Raw genomic sequence first — 26,011 nt, 5'->3', positions numbered from 1 at the left:
TTAAAACAATACAAAATAGATATAACTGTTAAGCTACAAAATAACATATTTTTATTTGGACAAAAGTTGAGAAAAAATTGATAAATAATTTCACAGTGATTAAAAATCTTTTTAAATAATATTTAAATAGACTAAGCCAACATTATATATTTATATTAAAATTGAGTAAAATAGAATAAACTCAAATTTTTTCCCACCATCATCACTACTTTTGTATTGTTGGCCAAAGTTCTATTAAGCACATATGTGATATTCGTTACAATACCTATATATACAAATGTAATAATTGTAATATTGTTATTAGCAAGTATCAACAGAAACAAATTAAAACCCATAATTTCAGTTTTCTCCTAATTGTTTACTAAGAATACAGATACTAAAGTTCAAATCACCAACAGTAGAGAATAACATTTTTTAAAAAACTTGCTTATAACTTTCCTATAGGAGAAAATTTACATACGAATGAAGCAAACCTTTGAATAAGGAATCTCATTCAGGTCTAATTAAAATTTTTTATTTAATTAATTAGCAAATTGCACGTCCAATCGTTCCTAATTAGTACTTAATTGAAAAGTGTGATTTTTTTTTAAACATACACTCAGAAAAGTTTTCTATCGCTCTACTGTTTATATACTGTCTCAACAAAATGGAAAGCTTGACTTTTGACATATACTATAACGACGAAATATGTAGTGTTTTACGATAACTTTAAAAAAAAATCAATAAATTATTTTTAGCAATGAAATATTTAATTCTTTGGTCAGTATTATTTTTTATGATGTCGTATGTAAAATTATTGTTTTATTAATTAAAGATAAAATTTTCAAAGCACGAAATTGTAATTCTAAAAATAACATTAGTTTATCAACAATAAGTGAATAAGTAAATTCTCACTTCTTTTATTTATATTATTAAAAACAATTAATATTAATTTGATGGCAATTAACTTTAAACAATAAGTATAATTTCCAAATAGTTATTTGATTAACGCTTTTTATATTTCATCTCGTATTTCATTGATGTGATTTACTTGCTGCGAAGGTATTTCCACAGACTGTCCACTCTGAGAATTCTTTATTTTTCTTTAATTAGACCAATATTGGAATATTGTTCATTAATTTGGTTTCCATACGCGAGTGTTCACATTCTTAGACTTGAGCGAGTACAAAATCGTTTTTTGCGTTTTATGGCTAGACAACTTAATGTTTACTTTGATTATTATATTCATGATTATGATAGTCTACGAACACAGTTTAGAATTCCTAAGATTGAATCAAAATTTATATATACTGATCTTTTTTTTCTATTTAAAATAATTAATGGAATTATTATATGTCCATCTTTATTGTTTTTGATTAATTTTTCTGCACCAATACGACGTTTGCGATGTGTATCTCCTTTTTATAGTTCATTTCATAGAACGAATTACTGTAATAATTCAGTTTTCAACAGACTTAGTTTTGAGGGTAATTTTTATTCCGAAAGATTGGATTTTTTCAATAATAATGTCACGGCTTTTGTCACATCTTTACGTAATTTACTTTATAATGATAATTGAAATTTTTTGTTGTATTCTTTTTTCTTACCGATTTACCTCTTAACTTGATTGATGATTAACTTTGATGTTTAACATTTGGCGATATACTTTTAGTTTATACATATGTAAATCTTAAAGGGTCTTAATTGTTACCCGTATATATGTCATGAATAAATAAATAAATAAGGTGATATTGGTGATATCCATGCGGAGAAAAATGATTTAACTATACTAGCAAATATGCATTAGCAGAATTTTGTTTGCTTTTTTTTGCCAACGATTTAGCTACTCCAGCAAACTGTTTGCTACAGAATCAAATGGTCCTTTTTCTTTTATTACGTTCCTGTCATTCCTTTCAAAGGTTACTGACCTACCGGTTTTTACTTCCCTCTTATTCTGCTTCAATTTACCCTTCTTCGCAAATTTGAACGTCTCCCTCCATTAAAGGATTTCGCCCATGCGAATTGCTTGCGTCCTTAACACTAATTTTGTTGAATAGTTCTTTGCAATTATTATACATTTTGTACTGCAAACAATTTGATGGGAGACTTTTTCATTTACCTTTTAAATATTTTTAATACCTAATTGCAAAAGAATATTTCTAAATATTGCGTCAAAATTGTCTGATGACCTACAAGATAGGACTATTGAGAAAATTAAATTTTAAATAGTATTTTTTTCGATGATAAAATTATGTCTCTCGCTTACTTGATTTTTTTTTTTTTTTTTGACATTATGAGTTGATATAATAGCCAGTCGTCTGGAACAGATGATCGCAAAGTTACAGAGGTGCAAAAAGTTTTGCACCAATGTAACGGAAGAGATCTTTTTTTTAGGATTGTTGGTCGACCGAAATGAAAGTTTCGTAGTTGCCTCCATACCAGTCCATTAGTATGTTAATTCGATTGGAGTGTGGTTAGTGCAACGTTACCGAGTTGAACACATTAATATCCTCCTGCCTCGACTATAGACGCTATTCTCCCTCTCTCTCTCTCCAATTATTTTTAACCTCACCACCCTTTCGTTCGTTTGGAATTTTATTTCCTGTTTCGAGAAAATTTATAGTGTGACATTTATGCATAGAAATTCTATTTTCTCTTCGTATGTTGCTAATAATTTCCGCCAATAAATAATAAATTAATTTCTTCTTTTTTCACATAGAAGAGAAAGAAATTTTCAAGTAGTGCATACAATATTTTGTATATATTTTGCCAAGAAAAAAACGAGGATTCAAAGTAAAAAAAACTATATATATTCCTAAAACATATATATATATGTAAATTTTATGAATTATATTTTTAGGTGTGAATAATGTAATTTCACAAGTGGGCTATAATTTTATGAAAAGGGACCACTTTAATTTGAAAGGATTTAAATCTTCGTGAGATATAATTAGCGAACAATCGGATTTATATCTCGTGTCCAAAGTTTCCAAGTGTAATTCACCAAAGTCTGTAACGTTACCGAAGACAGGTCCCATGGGAATTCTCTCCCTTTCTAGAGTGTCGAGAAGTTTCATTATGGCTTACTTTGCCTCGAGTTTCAAGTATCATTTCGAGTTAAATGTTAAGTACTATGTACATTGTTTCAAACAATATTCGCCATAGATAGATAACTGTTTTAATATGACAGAAACACAAAATGAGTATAATTTCAAAAACAAAACAGTGAACAAAAAAAACAGTTTTTCAATGTGAATTTTGAAAATTATATTACATTTATTCTAAAATATAAATAAGTAATTCTATATTGTAATTTTAAAAATCCTCAATCTGATCACAGTTGTTTTTAATTAACTAAGGAATACATAGCTAATTTTATACAAAAAAAATAGTAAACTTTTACTTTTAACAATTGTTTCAAGTTCTATAATTGTTGGAACTATAGTTTTGACTACATGTGTAATATACTTATTGATTGGTTTGATGTTCGATCCATGTTGAGAAACTTAATGGACATTTACCACTTAGTCTATCGAAGTGAAGGCAAATCTGATTACCGCAAAATCTATTTATCAAGCCCCACAGCGTCTCACCTAGGAAGCCAAAACTTTATTATTCTACCTTTAGGACTGACGTATATATATATATATTTCTTTGCTCTAATTTTCTCTACTGTATATAAAAATTTTATTCAATTAAAAAAAGACACTTGTATTAATAAATATCACATATTGTGAATAATCAGACTATAAATCATTTATAACCAACTATGGATTTTCGCAACACAAATCCAACGTGATTTTAATTTATAGCCAAAAACGATTGGATCCGGGAATATGAAAGAGGATGTGAACAAAAATGAATTCTACGGAAACGCGTTTAAAAAATGTACAATTTATGTGGACAGGCATGTATAATTAAAAATAATGCATAAATATGCTACAAAGAGAAATAAAATTTCTGTTGATATATATATATACAATCCGAGTGATTTATGTCATTAATGATTACTAAATGGAAATAAATTTTTGAAAAAAAATATTAAATCACATGTAACACAAACAAAATTTCTCTTTTTTTATATATAAATGTGTTTCATTTAAAAAAAATGTACAAAATTTATTTAATAACTAAATGGAAATTTAGATTAAGGGGGGAACACCAGTTGTAACTCAAAAAATAATGCTTTTTTCAAGAATATTTTCCAAAAGAACAATGAATCTTTTTAAAGAATACTATTTATTAGTTAAAAGTACATGTAAAAAGCTGTAATTTAAAAGAAAAAAAAAATTTTTTTAACAAAAACTTTTGGAGATATGAGCCATTGAAGTGGCGTCTTAAGAAAAAAGGCGAATTGCGGTGACCAGCATTCTGCAAGTATACTTCGTCTGAAATACAAAAATGAAATTGATTTACATTTATTATAAGATTATCTAGTTCGTGATCGAAGGATTTAAAAAAAAAAAAAATTTGACAAAATGGCGACCTGTCAAAGTCAAAAGTATGATTTTCGTTAAAAAAATACGGTCGATTTTCAGCTATATAAAAAAAAGTTTTGATTAAAAAAAAAAATCCTTCGATCACGAACTAGACTTATATGTGTAAATGAAGCACACTAAATTTTAAATAAATCGGTTTAATGGTATTCGAGTAATCGTGGTCACCGACTTGGAAAATGTCATTTTGAGAAAAACGCATTAAAAGTTTCAACTTACTTTTTTTTGTTCAGAAGAAATTTTGTTTCTAAGTTACAAAGAGTCATCGATTCCTGGACCATATAATAACTCTTCCGCAGTGGTTGCCGTTTCTAAATCATAGGAAAAGGCCATCTGTCGTTAGGGTCAGGTATGGCTGGCCACCTTGTATGAAGCCACGGGACGCGCCGCTGCAGTGTTCTGTATATCTCATTTATTTTTCACCGGATCAACTTTGAAATTTACAGACACATTTCTAAATATGTATACTTTAAGAAAATGCACCAAAAAAAAAATCGATATTTCGAAAGTTACAACTGGTGTTCCCCCCTTAAAAGTAAATATTAGAGTTTTGGTAACATTTTGCACTGTCATCAGTGGCAATAATATTACATATATGTGAATACGACCCCTCCCGAAATCTAACAGCATATTAACTACTAACGGTTACGTTGATGTATGCAACAACACATACATGGAATTAGCTGAAATCCCTAGGCGTGCTTCAGAATACTACCCCGACATAATTGCTGCCTTACAACGCTCGTATGTCGTTCTACAGCGCAGAGGACTCAAACCTATTCTGTAATTCCAGGAAAATGATTGTCTCAGAATTATAGACTGCTACCAGACGAGATTGTAAATGGAATTTCTAGGGGATGAGAGATTATCGTAACGAGGGACATTAACTTCATTCAAACATATTTTCACTCCCTAGCTTTAATGTGAACAAAATTTTAAAAAAATTTCATTCAACTGATCGTAATTGCTTTAGAGTTGCATACGATCCGAGAGAAAATCGTCAAACTCGTCATTGCTAGCACATAGTTCATATTATTGCATTACGGCTCATTTCATTAGTGACAAACGAATTTTACATTTCCTAGTCATTGAATTTTTACCGTCCAATGGAAAACACACTGGATGTTAAATAGCAAAATTATTCTACAGCACCATGATTAAATGCAACTTAGTGAATAAAATACAAGGGATAACCGTGGACAATGCATCTGCAAATACTAAGTTTATGGAAGAACTGTCAAAAATGATGGTCAATTTTAATACCAAGGAACAACATTATCGTTGCTTTGCATACATTTTAAACCTATCCGTTCAAGCTGTCTTAAGAATACTACGAATCGATGACATTAAAGAATCTGATGAAAATAGCTATGGGGAAGAAAATGATACTGACGATGAAAACAACGAAGACAATGAAAAGTTTTACTCTGAAGATTTGGACAGAATCTCTTCTTTCTCTAAACTTAGATCCTTATTTAGTCTCCTGAAGACTTTGGAGCAAAAGGGGGATAAATTAAGTTCATGTTGCTCTGTGTGCAATGTCAAATTTCTAACTCCAAACATTGACGTATCGACTCGATGGAATTCCACATACAATATGCTGAACTTAGCATTTCGAATGAAACAAGCATTAAATATGTTTCGTGCGAATAACTTCGATTTACAAAAATTCGTGATTTCTGCTCAAGAGTGACAAGTTTTAGAAGAAGCATGAGTGGAGAGAAATACGTAACTCTACCCTCCGTAATTATAGAATTTAATTTATTGCTAAATAAACTCGAAAATTCAAAGAACAACCAAAACGCAAATAGATGAAATTATTTTAGATGCTTTAGAAGTAGCCATCGAAGAGCTTTGAAAATAATATGGAAAATTCCACTGGTTGTATTATGTTGTCTTAATTTTAGACCCGTGACATAAAATTGAGACATTTCAATTGACTGAGGGGGGTAAAGAAATGGCTAAAACCTCCATCAAAAAATTTAAACAAATATATATAAATCAGAATATTGTCACGTCACCGTAACCTTTACATTCATATTATAAGAATCCCTTTTCTTAATCAATACCGAGTTGGTGTTTCCCAGCGTCAAACACCCGTGTATTTGTTACGCATCTAAACACTTTTCTCTTAAATGCAAAACTCCCGCCCCTTCGTCCCGCGACTAAATACCTTTTCTTTTATATATAAAAACTCCTGCGTTTTGTAGCCTCCTACGTTCGTATACTGTATTTCTAAAAATATACAAATAGAAGCGAGAAACTTTGTATTACCCTAACAGGGCATAAACGAGTGTCTCTTTTCTACATCTACGATTGGGAAACAAAATGTTCTCTTTCTATTTTACCCTATAATACTTCTGTACTAAAATCAGACGAACCCCTCTAGTGTCTCTCTTCTACAGCTGCGATTGGGAAACAAAATGTTCTCTTTCTATTTCTGCAATAAAATCGGACGAACCCCTCTTTTAACGTTCAACTGAGAGAGAGAGAGGTTTTAGCTTTTGGCTTTTAACATTAGGATGGAAAAAGTAACGCAAGACAATAAAATTTTATCTATTCTCTTATGAAAATTCGGTATAAAAGGACTACATTTTTACGAAGAGACAAGTTCAGAAGTCTTCATCGTACACGTTACTTCTACTTCATATTTGGTACCAGTTCATCATTTTCATATACGAAATCTTGCTACCTTGCACGATTTCTTATTCAAGTTCATTTTACTAGAGTTTCCAAGTCAAGTGTTATAAGCCTTAACATTAAGAAGTACTCATCTCATAATACAAGGACCTGTTCTTTCCATTATATTTGGAAATCGTCTATTCTTCCTTTGTGGAAGAGTCACATTGTTTGGATCTTTCGTCACGGCAATTCGAACTCCAGACCTGTGGTCATTACCTGGGCCCGTCAACTTCCTGAGGTTCATAAATCGACAACACTGGTACCAGCCTTTCCTGTTATAATAAGGACACAGCAGTGCTCTGTTTTCACGCATCTTACTACTAAATTTAAAGGTAAGTGTTTTATATTTCCACCTCTTTCCTACACTTCTCGTAAATTTGTAGTGACCTTTGCATTCCTTGTTACAGTGGAATGATGAACTCTTGTTTTCCTTGGATTGGTTGCTTTAAGATTCTCTCTCTCAAATGAACGATTTCATAACTCTAAATATTTGTCAAAAAATAAAGTGTAACCTTGTCGTTTAATATATATTTTTCTCTTTCTTACCTGTTCCCTTATATCAGAGCCTTCTGCTCTGTAAATGAAACAAGATAATGACTGAATCACCGAATTTCTATTTAAACATTTTTAAAACTAGAAAAATTTATAAACTTTTTAAATTCCAGGTTTTATACGATTTCTAGGTAATGTAAGAACTTTAAAATAGTTTATTTGCATCGATAAAGTTTCTTGATTTTAAATTTTCAAAGAATTTATTTAAATTTATTAATTTAATGTATAACGACCTTTGTCAAATATAATTTGAATCCATAAATTTTAGTTTTTTTATTAAGTACTGTCAGACTTGTTCTATTTGTTTTAACTATTTTTATTCAAATTTTTATTTTCATTTCATGCTTGAGAAAGATATTTTCTATTTTTATTAAATTATTTATTAATAATAGATCAATCTTGAGCTAAAAAAAGAAAATTCAAAAGTTCCTAAAACTAATTTGTAAACTGAAGACAAATTTGATATGGACATTCTATTCTTGTCAGATTCTGAAGCAGAGGGTGAGTTTTCTGTTTCAAACAATTCTAGGTCTCCTCAATGGAAATGGGAAATTGATCATTATTTTTCTCAAAAACGTGCTGGAAAAAATACTGATGTCCTTAAATAGTAAAAAAAAACGAGAAAATCTTTCCCAATTTTTCAAAAATATCACGAGACTTTTTATGTACATGCAAGTGCAACATCCGTTCCATCAGAAAGATTATTTTTACCACGAAGTTTTCTTGTTATCAGAAAGCATAGAAACCATTTATCCGATAATTCTATTACTCATTTAATGTGTCTTAATTATTAGAATAATTGTTCTCAAACTTCAGGTATTGATTCTTTGATTAAACAAATTAATTAAAAAAATTGTAAAGTTATTTACGTACATTATGCAAGTTGTAAGTAAGTATTATGTAAGTTATGACCCTATTTGTCAATTATAAATAAAATAATTTCTGCTTTGATAATTGTGTTTCATAAATTTATTAACTTTTTATCAATATGACCGCGAAATCAAAACGAATTTTCAATTTAAACCCAAATATTGTCAAATTTACTTTTAACTTGCTTTAGAACATAAGTGTTGATTGAAATCATATCAATTAAATTAAATCAACTTACGGTAATTACTAAGAATTCTTACGGATCAAATCATTTTATTGCGCCTAATGTATTTTTGACCTCTTTAAAAAACTTTAATACTCCGGGAGAATATTTTTACAGAAAAAATGACACATTGATAGTGTCAACCAAAAATATTATAAAAAACCTTAAAATGATAAAAAAAATATGATTGATCTTATTTAAAAAGGTATTTTAATTTCAGTTAAGCGGAACTATTTTAACAGTAAGAATTTGAATTACACTTTAATATTATTTAAACACTTTTTCAATTTATAGTGTGGAAATATAAATACGTTTACCTTAAAAGTTGAAGATTCTTCGTTTTATAGTGACTTTGAACTTTAACCCTCTATAACATTTTTACTCCGATTTTTGTAATATTTTTTTTGTAGTCGAAATCAATAATTTAGGAAACACGTGTTTTTTAAAAATTGAAAATTTTATTTTTTCAAGTGAAAATATAAAAAATAGGAAATGTAGATCAGAGGAAAAATCGTATAATTATGTTTGAATATATTTAGATAGTTTATAGTTACTAAAATTTATTTTTAGTAATAATGACGTATAAATTGGTTCCACATATTTTCCATGCAGTATAAATAAATCCAACTCACTTTGTCAACTTGCGTCATTTACGAATTTTTTTATAAAATATCGACATTCTAACAAACAGTTCAAGTTTTAAACAGGTGATGCTATTCAATTATTTCTTTTTTTATTAATTTTATAGAGGAGTGTTTAGCCAACGAGATGAAAAGCCCGAAATCTGTAGAGGAATAGTACACTTTTTTTAAAAAAAAATATAGAACGGTATGTTGCTTCTAGGCAACACCATGATATAGAGGGTTAATAAAAAAGCGTCCAAACTCCAGGAATAAGTAATAAATTGAAGCTTAATCTTCTTGCTGTTAAAATTTGGCGTTGGGGTCTGCACAACATAATGAAATAAATTAATTTAAAATAATTGTTTACTTTTAAGGTTATAACAAACAATTATATCTAACTTGAAGTTGATTTACGACTAACGAAAAAAATCGAACTGAAAATGATTCGATTTTTTTTCATACCTACATATTTTTTTAATTCTCTTTAATTCCACATTTTATCAAACACAGATGAAAAAAAGAGATGTAGATATTGTAAAAAAAATATATATAAGTATTTGTTCCAATCGCGATAGAAGCATTTTTTTTAATTAAACTCAGTGACGTTGGAATTCAAATGTTGGAACTTTTTATCCTTTACCGCTGTATCCGATTTGCCAATTTGATATATTTATTGACAAAAATTGATTTAATGCAAACTTTATTTCTAGTTTTTGCCAATTCTCGAATAAACTGAAAAAGAAAAGACGAAACTTATTTTTCATAATGGAAAAACAATGTGTAAGAATTTTAAAAGATTTAATTTTAAAAATTTTAATTAGAATTATATCAACATATTTGAAATAGATTTTTATTAATATAGTTTTTTTTTGATATCTAGAAATATTTTCCTAAATTTTTTTTTCAAAGTTAAAACTGAAAGAAGGAAGGTTAAGTAGAAGTTTTCAAATAAGAACATAATCGTCATGTTTCATCCGCTGCGTCAACACATACGAATTTACCCTATCCAATATACACTTGGCATTTGCACATTTGCATTTTCGTACCCATTTGCATCTTGACTAAACAACCAGGATGGAGCATTCTCGTTTATGGAAATCCAATAGTATGACATGCAAACTCTACCTGAAGTTACATCCAGAGTCAGTTTGATCTTTGCTCAGAAAATTAGCCTTTTTAAATACATTTTAAGGATGTAAATTTTTCAAGCGAACCTCGCTCACAAATACGTCACTGACTATAAATGTTAAATAATGTATAAATAATTTTTGAAAAAGTGAATATTCAGAAAAAAAATTTTCACATTTTCAATAAATTAAAAAAAAGAAACACAAATTTTTACTCATCCATTAAATTTGAAGTACTTTTCTAAACTGGCAACATTCATTTATATTTGATGTGTCAAAAGGAATTCTCCAATTAAAATCCAACCATATCTGTATATGTTAAAAGAAAAAAGTTGAAGGATTTGATTTAAAAAAAAAATTCCTTTCAATTTTTATATATTATATGCCTTAATTTAGTTTAATAATCTGTAAATCAAAAAAAACATTTTTTAGAGAGAAAGGGATCTTTTTTTCCAAAAGTTAGTAAAATGCTTCATAAAAAAAAAACTTTAGAAAGAAATAATAAATGAAAATTTATCTCTAGAGAGAATTTGAAATAAATGAAGTTTTGAAACATTTTTAAGCATCATTTAAATAAACGTTAGCGTATATAAAAATTTTCCTTTGTTGTTGTTTCTCTCTATTTTTGAGATAAAATTTTTATTGAGAAAGAGATTTGCAATGGAAATGCATATCGCGACCACACGATAATTTGAGTCTATAGCAGTCTCTTTATCATCCCTCCCCATTTCCTTTTCTTTCTTCTTTCTGGTAACACGTACAACAGTGAAGTCTAATCTTGACAAAAAGTCTGCCTCTCTCTCTCTCTCTTTCCTCCATCTTTAATATTTACGTCGCAATTCTCTCTTGTCACATGGGACATATCACGCCACCGGAATGTATACTTGAAGTCTCACTCGTATATATATATATTTTTGCATGTGTGCGTTTCAGGAAAAGAAATTTATGAGTATCATTCGCAGAATGGGTGCTGCAAGAGTTTTTGATCCCGTGAATCCAACCGCAAATAATAAAATAGACATATAACAATGGTGAAAAAAGAACCAATTTGTTGTCATTTTAAATTTTTTTCTTTTTAATGAATAATTTTTTTATTTTATTGTAGCGTGACGGAAAAATAATTCATGCCGTTATTTCGAAAAATAATTTGATCAAATATATTAGAATTAGGGTTAGGGTTGATAGGTCAACAGTTCGCTCCTGCGAACTTTCATTGATCCTAGCGCCAATAGTTCAATTAATTGTCGCATATTGTCAAAAATCGTCAGAGCTGTCTCATTCTTTATTCATATGTGATAAGTATTGGTCTATTGGATGTTTGTTTCGACAAAGTTAAAAGACCAAATTTATCAATTTATTTTTCAAGAAATTAATAATTTAATAATCGATAGAAATTTGGGTCTACGCCTAATTTTCATAGCTAAATAGAAGTAAGCCATTCGGCTAAAAATCAATATATCCAAAAAATCCTACGCTTTTCTTTAGCTATTGTAATAAGGTATAAAAAACAATTTTGATAATTATGATATTACAAAATTTACAGGAACGGTTGGTACGACCGCAGACCCTTCCCGTCAAGAACGAGTTTACGAAAATCGGCTGTAGCGCCGCAAAACATCATGAAATTTAATAATAATAATTTTTTTTACACTTCGATAAATGTACAATAAAGTCCTCAAGGCGGTTCCAGAATAGGTGCAAAAGCCAAGTACAAGTGCAAGTCCAAATGCAAATCCCATGAGTACAAGAGAGATAAGTAGTATATCTATCTCTCTTGCACTCATGAGACTTGCATTTGGACTTGTACTTGCACTTGCCTTTTGCACCTATTGTAGAACCTCCATCAGATCATAATTTTGATTGGCTTCATAGTTTCTTTAAAAAAATTCACAAAAAACACCTATTTTTTTAGCCTCTAGAGTGTTATAACCCTTTAACTTTATTTAATATTTCAATTTGATAAAACCATTCTGTTTTAGTATAGTAACAACTTTTAATCAAATTCAATCAATTTTCAAACATTCTTCCACCTTATTGGATCCGCCACTTTGAATGTTTAAAAATTGTCATCAACTTATTTATTTATTTCTACAAAGGTAAACCTGCGGTCCTATCGGACCATTTGTGGGAAACACTTTCTAAATTACATACAAAAATAACATATGCAGTACACAGTAGATTGATGATGTTATATGGTCGCATGTGTATTATAGTATACGAGTAGAAACAAAAAAAAAAGGTTATTATCAACTTGATAATAACCTCAAAAACCAATGAATAGTCATTTTTATGAGGTTAACTTAAACTTAATTTTATGCTTTGCAATTTTTTTTAATTCTTACAAAAACCATTAGACTTTTTAAAGCATTTTTAAAATTTTACACTAAAATTCAAAAAATTTTCAATATTATTTTCGCACTCATTGAATAAACTTTTATCTTCAATAAATTTAATTTTCGAGCAAAGTCATTTCCTCTCGAATTAGCATTTAAAAAAAAACGAGAGTGTGAGAATTTTTTTTTTTTTTTTGAAAGCTCAATTTTTCACATGGGACTTGAAATGGAAGGGATATTGCCCGGGTATTTTGCGTGGTTTCCTTTCAACTCGATCCTTTTTGGTGGCAGCCACAGTTACGAGTCGTAGAGGGTGAAATAATGGCACATAGCCAAAACAATCGCCGGCCGCTAAATTTCCAGTCAACAAACTTTGGAAACATGCCAGCCGTTATCCTCGGGGAACTTCACGGTTCTCAAGGAATTTTAACCCTCTTCTTTTCGTGTGCTACTGTCCAACACTTTTGGTTGGCCAATTTGATTTTTGCTTCTAGTGAAATCACTCTTTCTTTCCCTCTTTGTCAAACTTTTTACTAAAAGACTTTACAAAAGAAAATTAAAATTTTTTTTTGAAGGCAATTAAAGTAGTATTCTCTAAAAAAAATTATAATATAAGAAAAATAAGTAATTTTTTCCAACTGTAAAAAGTTTTAATACTTAAAAGATAAATTTATAAGAAAATTAGCATATATATATTATATATGCGAACAATTGAAGGTAACATTATTTTTAGTGAGCAACTCAAGGTAATTAGATTTAATTACAGTGATTAAATTTAATTAAAGTTTGTCAAGTTTTATTTCTCTTGCAACATAGAGAAATTAATGAAGCACTTGGCTGTAAATTTCATTTGGGTTATTCATGATCTTAGGAGAAGGGGGAACAAACTTAACGAACTTGCTCAATCGTTCTCCAATAATATATTTCAGCAGTAATTTTGTTAAACTGCTTGTGTTCAATCCTAAAAGTAATAACTGTACTTTAACATTCAAACGTCTCCTAGAGACGACAAAACGATTGAATGACATCAACAAAAAATTTAGTTATTATTGAATTTATGTTTGAATTTAAACATAAAATGAGCCAGACGTTTTCCTCTCACTATTTATGTAAATTAAGCATAAAATTCCAACCACGTTTAATAACATTTTGAATCAACTTAATCGTACTGATTATCCTGGAAGGATTACTACCGCACTGTTATAGAACTGACTTACGACCAAAAGGCGTAATTGGGTAATTACTCAATTAAACGGTCCTGAGGCTTAAGAATTTCTAACTTAAATTTTATGACCACGAAATCGAAAGGAAGAAAATAATTAACATTTTATGATAGAGGGTGTCTTGAGAGAAGATGGGAAATTTTCGAGGGGTGACTTTTAGACATTAAACTTGTGTACAAAAAAGAGATTTTACCTTTGCCTAATTTTCATAAAAATTTTAAAAGCATTTTATATGACTTTACTTCTTTTTTTTCACTGTTTACAGAATCTTTAAAAAAAACTTTAGTGTGATAATAATGTTTTAAGATTAGGTTTGAAATAAAAGTTTATTTTTCTTTTTTGTTAAAAGAAAAGTTTTAAAAGTGTATATAAATGTACCGAAGTGGAAGAAATTTAAATGTACTTTGATTGATGTGTGTATATTCTAAGATATAAGTATATATATATACACACGTTACGGTAGTTTAACTTCATCCCATTGTAGTTTACGAACAAGGCGATCGGAAAAGAAGTTAGCTTCGAGCATCGTAAATTTTAGTGCTCTAAAGCCAAGAAATCGAAAACTATTCCGCCACGCCCTGTAGATTACATTGTAAGATTGGAGGCACACAACTTTAAAGAAAAGGTAAAGGGAAAAGAGTTAGATAAATAACAAAAAAAAATAAGTGGAAGTCTTAAATTATTGCGATTCTCAGGGGAAAACCGAAACATGGGCGCTAAATACATATTATATATACTCGATTGATCGCAATTTATTACAAATATTACTTCATTTATTTATTAAAATGATTTATATTTAAAAAATACAAACTAATACTTCCATCTTTTTCATTCTGAAAGCAAACACCCAAAATGGACTTTAGATTCTAGATTCTAATTTGAAAAAAACGGTTTGCGTTTATGGCCGACAGAATTTTACCTGAGACTCTAAACTGCTATTTGTCTTTAATCTTTTCTTATAATTCATTTGAATTTTGTAAATTTACACGAAAAATTTTGAAATTAGGAATAATAAATTCGAAAAATGAAAGGAGTGAGTGGTTTAAGAAAGACTGGAAGAACATGAGTTTTTTCAGTGTTAGCAGTATGCTGCTAGTGGTTCTAGGACTCAAACTCCAACAAAAGAAGAACACGGTTGTAGTCACCGATCCGGAAGATTTAGACAAGTTGGAAGAATTGTGACGCATAAAGATTGATTTTATGTGATGCTCAATAAAGAAAAGAGTAGTGGCTGCGAACAGATCTACTGTTTGCTTCAAGTGCGGTGACGCCAATCACAAGTTTGCAAAGTACAAGAGCAGCCCAAGTATCTTATGTAAAGAGAAGTTTGGCGACTAGCAAATATTAGTTACGTCGCAGGCAGAGGAGGATGCAGAGTCTTTCGATCAGCCCTGAGGAAGCAAAGTAGACTATCGCAAGGAGAATAAATAAATTGATCAGAAAGATCGGTAAAGCCGTTTGCTAAAGCAGTTCCGTAGTGTAAGTTCCAGCCAAAAGGTGTGTGGTTTTTAGTGGGTCGACCGGGACAAGAACGATCATGTATACGTAACCTTGGAGTACGGGCTCCAGGTATCTGCCTTGAATACCAAGGGTTATGCAAATTTTCCACTTTTATCTCGTAAAGCAAAAAAAAATTGATAAAAATTTTGGTTTAAAAATATAGTACCATAACAATAGGCCTTAGATTCCATTGCATCATGGTCTTCTTCTTAAGCTTTGATAAAATATAATTTATTGAAGATAATAAGGAATAATAAACTGATTGAACAATATTTTAACTAAATTAAATATTTATAAACTATTAAAATCCGGTCACGTGGATAAATTATAAAATAAATAATTCATTAAATTTAATTAATTATTTATTTCATGTAACATATTATTTTCTGAAAATAATTAAAATATGAATCTTAATTATTCATTTGACCAGCTCAGATATGAAATAAATAGACCGCGGAAAAGATAGAGAAACATCAGTTCTATATTGTCAGATCTGAATTAATCCAATCTAGAAGCTATCTGATGCCACATTAGTTTTAAACAAAGATTTTCTGTTACGAAATTTTCATTTTATTATTAATTTAAGAATAATTTTATATTTTTCGTAAAAGCGAAGAACAGGCTATGAAAATCAACTTGCTTAGACACTTTAGCGTGCATCACTTGAACCCAATATTATTTTTGATTTGAAAATTAGTATTTTAACATTTAAATCATCAGGTACTGTTCAATTTTGGAGTAAATTTTAAATCGTCAATTAATCTCTTATTTGAACTTAAAAAATTATTTAATTCTATTTTATTTACTCAAATATTCGATATATTTCATATAGAATTCTACATTTTAACAGTTATTTTTTGAAACGTTAATCATTTTTATAATATAGAGTTTCATGTAAAGAATAAAAAGACTGTGAAGTAACGAAAGATGAGTGTCACAGATACACGAATATTTATTGTTAGAGTGAAAGGACTGACGAGACCAAAAAAAGAATAGTTTTGTGTCCCGGAATCAGCTTTTGCTCTCATAACTTGTGTGTTGGTGGGCCAAAAAACGGTATAAAAACAAAAGAAAGACAAATGTACCATTTGCACAACAGTAATCTAAAGAACGAGACAATTATTTACAGTCTACTGTAACATTCTCTCTCTCGCTCTTATCAAAGAAATTTTCTTTTTCAACAAGAGAGAGAGAGAGAGAGAGAGAGAGAGAGAGAAATTACCAAGAGAAAATTTTTACTGTTACATTTAAACAATTTTGTGAAAACAACTTAATAAAAAACATATAAAATTTACCAAATAAATACTATAACGTAATTATTATTTTCATATTGATTTTATTTAATTTATAATGTTCACTTTAATCAATTTACGTTATCTACACTTTAATTAAATAATTTATTAAGACGCCAAGTTATTTTTATGGGAAATAACTAAACCATTCTGCACTTAATTAATACTTAAAGTTACGCCTGCTGGCTCAAAATTTTATTAGGAAAAACATTCTAATAAACTGCGGAAAGGGGGAGATAAGGAGAAACACCATTAATTAATTAGAATTAAACAACACTATTTATTCATAACCACTTCAATTGAGAAATTTTAAATTATTGAAAGTGTCAGAAAGCCGATTATCAAGATTCACATTTTAGTTATTTATTATATTTTTACATAATAATGTGATCGATTCAGAAGGAATGACTCATAATATTATTTTGGGACTATCTTGACGAAGACGATGATGAAGCCTTGTCCCACAATTACAAAATTACATTTAAAAATTTATTGCTAAAGAAGACACAAAACTAACAATAAGCTAGCACCACTGACACAAGGATAAGAATGAGAGTAAAATGGCTGACGAATCAAACTCGAAAGCGTCGCTAAACAGCGCCTTCTCTTCTCGGTGTCATTCTGATTAATCAATATTCAATATTTTATTTCATCCACGATCGATATGCGACCGTCGGTAACGTAGATTCCGGAACTATCCTATGTAGAGTTGATTGACGCGAGAAGTCCATGAAAATTGACTGCCAGTATTGTTTTGACAGATCGTCAACAATGCAGCAATTTCGTCTTCCTGGTGTTCTTGAATATTCGGGACTCTCATCCAAATACACATACACAAGAAAGGTCTTCCCTTGGTGACTTCTAATTCCAATGATAAGTAGTGATGTCCTTAACGTATTTATGACCCAGCGAGAATCCTCAATGCCTCGCGAGAGTTTTCATAACAGAACGAAAGAACAAATCAGAATCGAATTTAATTATTATTAGTAGACTATTAATCTGACGACTTTGGCAAGTTGGTTTATTAACAAGAGAATTTATTATTTAAACAAAATGAAGTGAGTCTCCAAAGAAAATAATATTTATAATTTATCATATTTTACAGCCATTATGGCTGGATTGACACCCTGGTGTCGTTTACTTACAAAAAAAATAATTTATTTAACTTTATTATTTTTAGGTCATTTGTACGCGATAAAATGTCGCGTTACAAGACATACACATTTTTCCATGTTTATTATACTTGTGATAAAAAATCTTTTTAATTTTTCATATTAGTGGATTTTTAACCACCATAGTGAATTGTTTTGAAGTTGTTTTGAAGAAGATAGATGTGGATGATTTGTTTTTTTTTTCTTTAAAGAAAATTTATTAATGGACATGAAATTGTAGTAAATATCGTCTCAAATTTAGCACTGTGACATTTTCAACGAATGGACTTGGCATGCAATGCACGGATAAAAGTCAGAATACACCGAGTTAGGTAACCCAGAAGTCGAGAATAAGGGGTGGAAATATAACTGATGAGAGGCATTTATTTTCGAAAAAAATTGAGGTAGGAATATAACACTTCGTACCGCTTCAGTCATATGAAAATTGTTCATATCAACCATATAGTATCCGACAATCAATTATTTATTTTTTTCTCTATTATTACATTTTATACTAAGAATTTGTTTGTGAAATTTATTAAGTTAATTATTACTTTATATTTTAAAATAGTATTTTTCATAGTTAAATTACTTAACCATACATTTGATTGAATTGATTAAAAGGATTTATAAATTAATCTTTTTCAAATAATGTATAAGATATAACAAAAAAATTTCATTTAGCATAGTGTGAGTTACGTTTTCATCGAATATCAATATAAAATTTATAAACTTTAATTTTTTTTTGTGGTTAGCTATTGAATAATTATTCGTTGAGACTGGATGAACAAAAAATATATTTTTCTATGTATGTAAGCTATAAAAATGCACTTTTATTGTTTGACCTCGATACGATCAATGCACGCTTGACTAAATCATGGAAACTATTCATTACATAGACTGTCCTGTAAAGTATAAAAGTTAAACGAATCTGTTAATTGCTTCAGAGCAATTATTGGTCACAAGAAAATTTCTCCAAATATTGTTACCAATGAAAAGTAATCAGAGTTGGAAAAACACTTTTGACTTTCCAAGAGTGGTAACAAAGATTAAGTCGTTTTTCTTGTTTAATATTCTTATATGCAATGTGCATTGCAATAATATAATATATATTTTTGTAATATTATTTTTAATTATTTTTAGATTCAAAGTCCCAGTTGGTTTTTCAATACGATTGACAGTTACGCAAGTGAAAATATCACAAAGTCAAGGTGTGTTGTATTTATTTTTAGTTGTTTATGATTATAAACTTAGCTAGGAGTAAATTTCATTCTATTCGGATTTAAAGATAAGAGTCCACAATTCTTATTAAATAATAAAGTCTACATCGTTAGATTAATTTTTTACTTCGAAATCTAAAAAATATAAAAAAGTTTATAACAAAAGATTAAAAATTAAATAATTATTGGAAAGATTCCTCTAATTTAGTTTGAAAAACGACAAAGGCTTTAAAAATAAAAGATAAAATATAAATATTGAATAAGAAACAAGCAAAAGAAATCAATAAAAAATTTTATTTCATTCATAAATTTCTACTATATTTTGACAATCTTATCTTATGATACAGTTCTCACGCGTTTCATTCATGTCTCTTTAAATTTTGACAATAGCTATTATTCCTTTTGTTGGGAAATTGATAGTATGTGGGTGATAATTACCTAACAATTATTTTTATGGTCATTCAACTCCGGCTTCTTACCTGTCGATAGGAGCTTGTTTCTTAGTAACCCACATAAAAGCATCATATGATGAAGTCAATCATGTAAAAATCGTCCATGTTATTATTATTGACATGCTTTTTTTAATGTATAAATATAAGACAAGCTTAAAACTCTGAACAGAACAGCTACAGTTGTCCTACAGTTCACATCGAAGAGAGCGAACGAGGCGGATGCAAATAGTGGATTTACCACTAACATATCAGATAGTCGGCCAATCTAGTCACGTCCAGTGGTTTCACCACTCGTAAAGCGAAGGCTGTGGTTCTGCACTATGAGAAGAGTATTACTCTTCTCTTTATTACTTTTCATGATTTCACCTTTACGATGGAGAGTTTTACTCGCAATTAGATGATATCGAGTGTAACTTGATATCGAAGGGAGCATTGGTAATACATTTACACTTACCCTAGGGTTGTATCGAATTTAGATAATATAACCCATAAGGTCAGTTTTTCTATTATTGAATTGTATTGTTCCACTTGTATCAAACATGGGTTTTTTCCATGGACGTAAGAAGTAAATGGACCCAGCACAAAGTTGCGGGGTGGGGACTCATGTAGGTAAGAGGAGAACTGTTCAGTGCGCATGAATTGGTGGAAATTCTGTGATTGGTCGAACATTGCGTCGTGTATAGCAGACGATGCAAAATGGAAATCGACTATTGTTTGTTGACAATGTGTCTAGCGGTTTTAATTATGCATTCTATTATAATCTTAGAATAAGTAAAACATGGTAAAAAAATATGGAAAATGCATTATTAAAACGTGTGAAAATTCTCGGACTATTAAAACAAATGGAAATAAGAAAAATGTGACATATCACAGGTAAGTATTTATCTCGTGTTTCTCTGTTTGTTCACGGTACAGGTTATGTTTTTAACAATTTTTATGTGACATTTTTTAATTATTAATTTCATTATTTATAGAAATAGTTGATCATATTTCTTTTAAATGTATCTATTCATAATTTATTTTTATTAATTTTTTTATAATTCATTTTGTATTATTAATAACATTATTATATCGTGTTATATTTTATTTATTGCATATTGTTTTGTATTTGGAAAATATCTGTTTCATATTAAATATTTACAGAAAAATGTTATTAATTAATTTAATGGACACTTTTTTGAAAAACATATTTTTTTAGATTGAAATTTACGGATTTTATTACAAGTTACTTTTTATAATTATGTTATTCGTTTTAAATTACGCGCGCCGGCGCAAGCGTACTAAACGGCCAATCAACGTACTTCCACCAATGCCTCACCCTTCACCGAAGATCGGTTTTACCCCCCTTGTCTATCAAACATACAACGTGCTGGGTCCATTTACTTCTTACGTCCATGGTTTTTTCCGAATTCAGAAAATAAGCACTATAAGATCGCTTTTTTGTACATTGTTCCATTGAGAGAGTCTACCTATGATTCTTTTTTATTACCACAATTCTTGTCAATATGAAAGAAAAATCACCCTAATCTACAACGATTAGAGGGTCACTCTTTAATTAAGAGGGTGTGAAAATGCAACCCACCTCTGAGAATGTGTCTACTCTCTTTATAAAAATGCTGTATAAAAGGTCCATATTTTGCCATGAGAGACCAGTTCAGATTTTGGTACCAGCACATAACCTTCACATACGAAATTTTGTAGAAGTAATGTTACTCAGCTCGATGTCATACTCAAGTACGACTTAGAAGAATTTCTGTGTCAAGTGTTAAATGTTTCTACATCTAGAAGAACTCATTCACGTATAGAAGGATTTAACTTGTCATAATATTTGGAAATCATCTTTTCTTTCTTTACTGGAAGAATCTGATTGTTTGGGTATTCGTTACGGTCAATTGAATACCGGACCTATGTTCATCACCTGGGCCCGTCAACCTTCCTGTGTGCTCATAATAAGATATCTGATACCAACCGTTCCTTCCCATAATTAGGACACAGTAGTGGTCCTTTTCATTTATCTTGCTTCTAAAATTTAAAGTTAATTTATTAATACTTTATTTCCTAAATCCATTATAACCTATTGTAAAATTGGTAGTAACCTTTTGCATTCCTTGTTGCAGTGGAATGCAGACATTCCTTATTTTCCAAGACTGGTTGCTTCAGGATTTTCTCTCTCAAAGAACAATTTTATAACCTAAAATATATATGCTTCAATAAAGTTGTAACCTTGTCATTTTAAATTCTATATTCTCTTTCTTGCCTTTACCTTTAGCTCATAGCCTTCTGCTCTGTAAATGAAACAGGATTATTCACTAAATCACCGAGCGGACAAAAAATAAATATAAAAATATTATTTCTTTAGTTATTTTCTCTTAACAATAGAATGTTATCCTCAAATTGATTTTTAAAGTATTTTATTAAAACTTTAGTAAAAAAATTTTAAACTACTAAATTAAATAGTAATACTTTACTAAAAATTACTAAAAGTTCTTACTAATGTGAATTAGTAGCTCTTTTTTCACTAATTCAAATTTAAAGAGAATGTTTTTCCCCGAGAATGTTAAAATTAGAAACATTTTAGTATAACACGTAGATACAATTCATTAAAGATTAATTAAAAAACATTTAGAATTTCCGTTCTTGTAAGTATGTTCAACACAATCTCTCTCTATATCTAGAATTGAAGAATACGTGTTTGGAAAGTATAGAGATAAATGGGTATTGATTTGAATGCTAACTGCAGCTCGAGTCTTTCTTCTCGTTTTGTCTCTATACTAGGGAAATTCGAAAGAGAAAATGCAAAACTGGAGTGAACTAAATGTTGAGAAAAAGGGATGAGTAAACAGATTGAAGATGGAAAGAAATGAAGGTTAAATTGAAATAAGAAATATATAGAACTGCATATTATACACTAAGAAAAATGTTTAGTCAGAGCAACCAAAATTTGGTTTGGTCAACAAAAAAATTTTGTTGGTATTTAAGCAACCAAACTATTTGTTTGAGTCAACCAAAAAATTTGGTTGAGTGTTTTTTGTTGACATAACAAAAATGTTTGGTTAGCTCAACCAAATTTTTTTTTAGGTTAACAAAAATGTTTGGTTGATCAAGCAAACAGGTTTTTTTGTAAAATTAAAAATTTTATTCTATACTTTATTTCTTTTCTTTTTTTTATTAATTTCATTATTTATTTATTATCAATTTAACATTGAATTTATATTTATCCAATTGAAATATTTGTGGACTTTGAAAAATCTCATCTCCGCCTGGGATCGAACCTCTGTTTTAAAACTGAAGGTCGGGAGCTCTGACCACTGGACTACCCATCCTTGTGAGAAATTTAAACTAACTGTTTTCTAATGCTATGAGCTGAGAGTGAATCTAATTATTTAACCAAATTTTGGTTAGAGTTTAAAAATGTTCAACCAAATAATTTTGTTGCCCTAACCAAATGTTTGGTTGAGATAACTCTACGACTTTGTTTCAGCTAACCAAAATTGCTTAACCAAACAATTTTGTTGCAAACAGTAAATTTTTTTCTCAATTACATATACTTGTCAGACAATCTGTACTTTTTTGTCTAGATAAAATTTATTTGATAATTAATTTTAACATAAATATCCGTGTCCATTATACAATCATTCGAGCATTATTTAATTGTTAATCAATTTTTCCAAACCAACCCAGGTCAATGCCGCTTCGCTTTAATAAGTAATTAAATTGTCTGAAAATAAAATCCATCACAGACGAAATGTCTGAAGGACCTACAATTTTCAATTTTTGATGAAATTTTTGTGATAGGAATAATTTCATTTAATTAAAAAAGTCTGTCTAAAACTTCTAGTCAGCAAAATAATAGTTTTGCATATAGATTTTACTTCTACTTCTGATGAACATGAATTAAATTTTTCATCTTTCAAAATTCCAAAAATAAAGTAATAATATTTTGAAATTTGTTCTAATTTAAATTAAAATGTTTAAAAAAAATTATTTAATCTTTTTTGGTGAAAATTAGGAATTATTAAAAAAAATTCCTTTCATTTAATAACGTTATTTAAATGAATCTAGATGTCATTGTTCGTAAATATATATATAAGATGACAAGTTCCTTTCAAAAATTGTAAGGAATAAAAAGGAGGGCATGTTTGACTTTTGGAGACCCAATGGAACCAAAAAGAGAAAGCTTCAAAGGCGACTTTACGCTTCCTGTGTCTTAATGACTCTTGGGCTCTACCAAGAGATGAGCCTTGGAGTCGGAAACGGAACTGAAGCCTTAGGGGTGCAAGAAAAAGCCACTGGCATCTCCGGGATCGAGAAGCAGAGATTATGCATTTATGCAACACAGTAGATTTAACAGAGAGCTGTGTTCCCTCTTTCTTACTCAGATTCTCTGTCTTCAGCTAAGAGGGAATTCAACTTACATCACTTGCGCTCAATCTTTTTTTTCACATTATCATACTTCTCTTTAAGTAGTCGCAAAAAAATTTAAACTAAATCTTTGAAAAATTATGTATCACTTTTTTATGACCAATTTTTTCATTTGTGAGAAGTTTTAGTAAGTTTTATTTTTGTTTTTTAACAATTTAAATTTCTACCCACTTGTTTATCGCTTTTTCAAATCAATTTATTCACTTAAAAATTAAAAGAGTGCCTTCAATGGATGTATTACATGACCTTTAGATCTCATCTACACCCACTAATATCCTGCTTAATGATTTATATTTTCCTATTTTCTCTTTTTTCACCTACTAACCTTTTCGTAAAAAAATTTGTTACAATAAAGAAGAAACATTTATAATGATAAACATAATTATTATTTTTATTTTTTCTTAGAATAATATAGCATTTCCAAACATTTTTTTAAACCTATTTTCTGCTAATAATTTCAAAAGTGCCAATTGACTATAGAGAATATTATAAGATACAATGAATTATACATTTTTTCAAAAAGACAAAAATTTATTTGAACAAAAATATTCAAATTAAAAATTCTTGAAAGAAAAATTTCAATATCGATTTAGCGCAGTCGAATTCACACAAACACACATACATTCAAGCTGGTAAAATTTTAGCATCAGACATATTAAATTCAATGACATGAAAAACGTGCACGACATATGGTGCGTTTTGTCGAGAAGTTTTTTCCATTCAACTTTTTTCACGCGTAGAATTGTTCCAACGTCATTTGAAAGACCAGTGTGCGAACAAATAAAACCTCCTCGTTAAAATCTATCCCAGATTTAAAGGTTCCTCATCCTCGACCAACGTTTAGTTATCGTGGTGTATGAAAAGAAGAATTGAGAGGTAAAAAAATCGGGGATTTTTTAACATTTTATCACAAAATTAATAATAATTGAATACATCATATGTATATGGGCGATTCCACGTGAGATTTACCTATGACCTTTTAAATTCGTCTGAATATATTTTTTTCTTATTCTTTACAGAAAAAAAAGGTTTACGTATTTTTTTATTTTTTTATAAGTGCACAAATTTTCGAGTTATGAATTTTTAAAAATCTGATTTTTTCGAGTTTTTTTAAAATAGGGGAGACCGGGGTTACTTGGCGCACTTTTTACTCTTTGTTGTGTAACTCACTCATTTTTGCTTTTTTTAAAAAGTTAATGTATAGAAAACTTGTTGTAACATATCAGCTTTAATTAAAAAAAAAAGAAATTGGAAATATATTTAATCCTTTTATTTTTATACCACTTTATTTGAAGCTGTGCAAAGCGCGCCAAGCAAACCCCGGCCCGGGGTTGCGTGGCGCAGGAGTGAAATTAAAATTAAATTATATGATTTAAAGTTTAAATAATATAAGACTTAACAAATTTATAATAAAATTATTTTAAATTTAAAAATTACAAATTTTCATTTAAATTAAATGAAATTTGATTTAAATGAAATCGTAAAATTACCAAAAAATATATTTTTTTTTATAATAATGCTGTGAATATTTAAAAACCATTATTCGGTTAAATTTTTTGAATAGGATTGTTATTGGTGCTTATTAATGTGTAAATTTCATATAATCAACTTCCACAGTAAAAACAAAGTCTTAAACCGTTTACACCTTAAATTAGGCCCATATATTTTGCATAAGTCTGTCCTTTTTTAATTGGTCTGACTCCGTTTACACCTTAAATTCAGCCTCAAAAATAGGCTGAAATCAAGATTTCTTTTTTAGTGTGTCATTTTATTAATATTTAAAGAAATTTTCAGATAACCGCGCCACCTAACCCCGAATGTACTTTTGAAATATTTATTAATTTTTTATAAAAACTGTTAATATAA

The 26,011-nt window shown here is 29.2% G+C and overlaps 1 long non-coding RNA gene across 1 annotated transcript; it reads right to left on the bottom strand.

Moving 5' to 3' along the window:
* Positions 1–4,199: 4,199 nt before the first annotated feature.
* On the bottom strand, positions 4,200–5,004 carry LOC127281482 (uncharacterized). The gene is made up of 2 exons (XR_007843021.1): positions 4,695–5,004; positions 4,200–4,367 (listed from the first exon to the last, which is right to left on the bottom strand). It is a non-coding gene; the product is annotated as an uncharacterized LOC127281482 (long non-coding RNA).
* Positions 5,005–26,011: the final 21,007 nt, after the last annotated feature.

This window comes from Leptopilina boulardi, unplaced genomic scaffold, assembly GCF_019393585.1.
Source record: "Leptopilina boulardi isolate dan_hultmark-lab unplaced genomic scaffold, ZJU_Lbou_2.1 LbouV2_269, whole genome shotgun sequence".
In the NCBI taxonomy this organism is placed as follows: Eukaryota; Metazoa; Arthropoda; class Insecta; order Hymenoptera; family Figitidae; genus Leptopilina; species Leptopilina boulardi.
The sequence above is the reverse complement of the archived record's forward strand: the minus strand, read 5'-3'. Positions and strand labels throughout refer to the sequence as shown.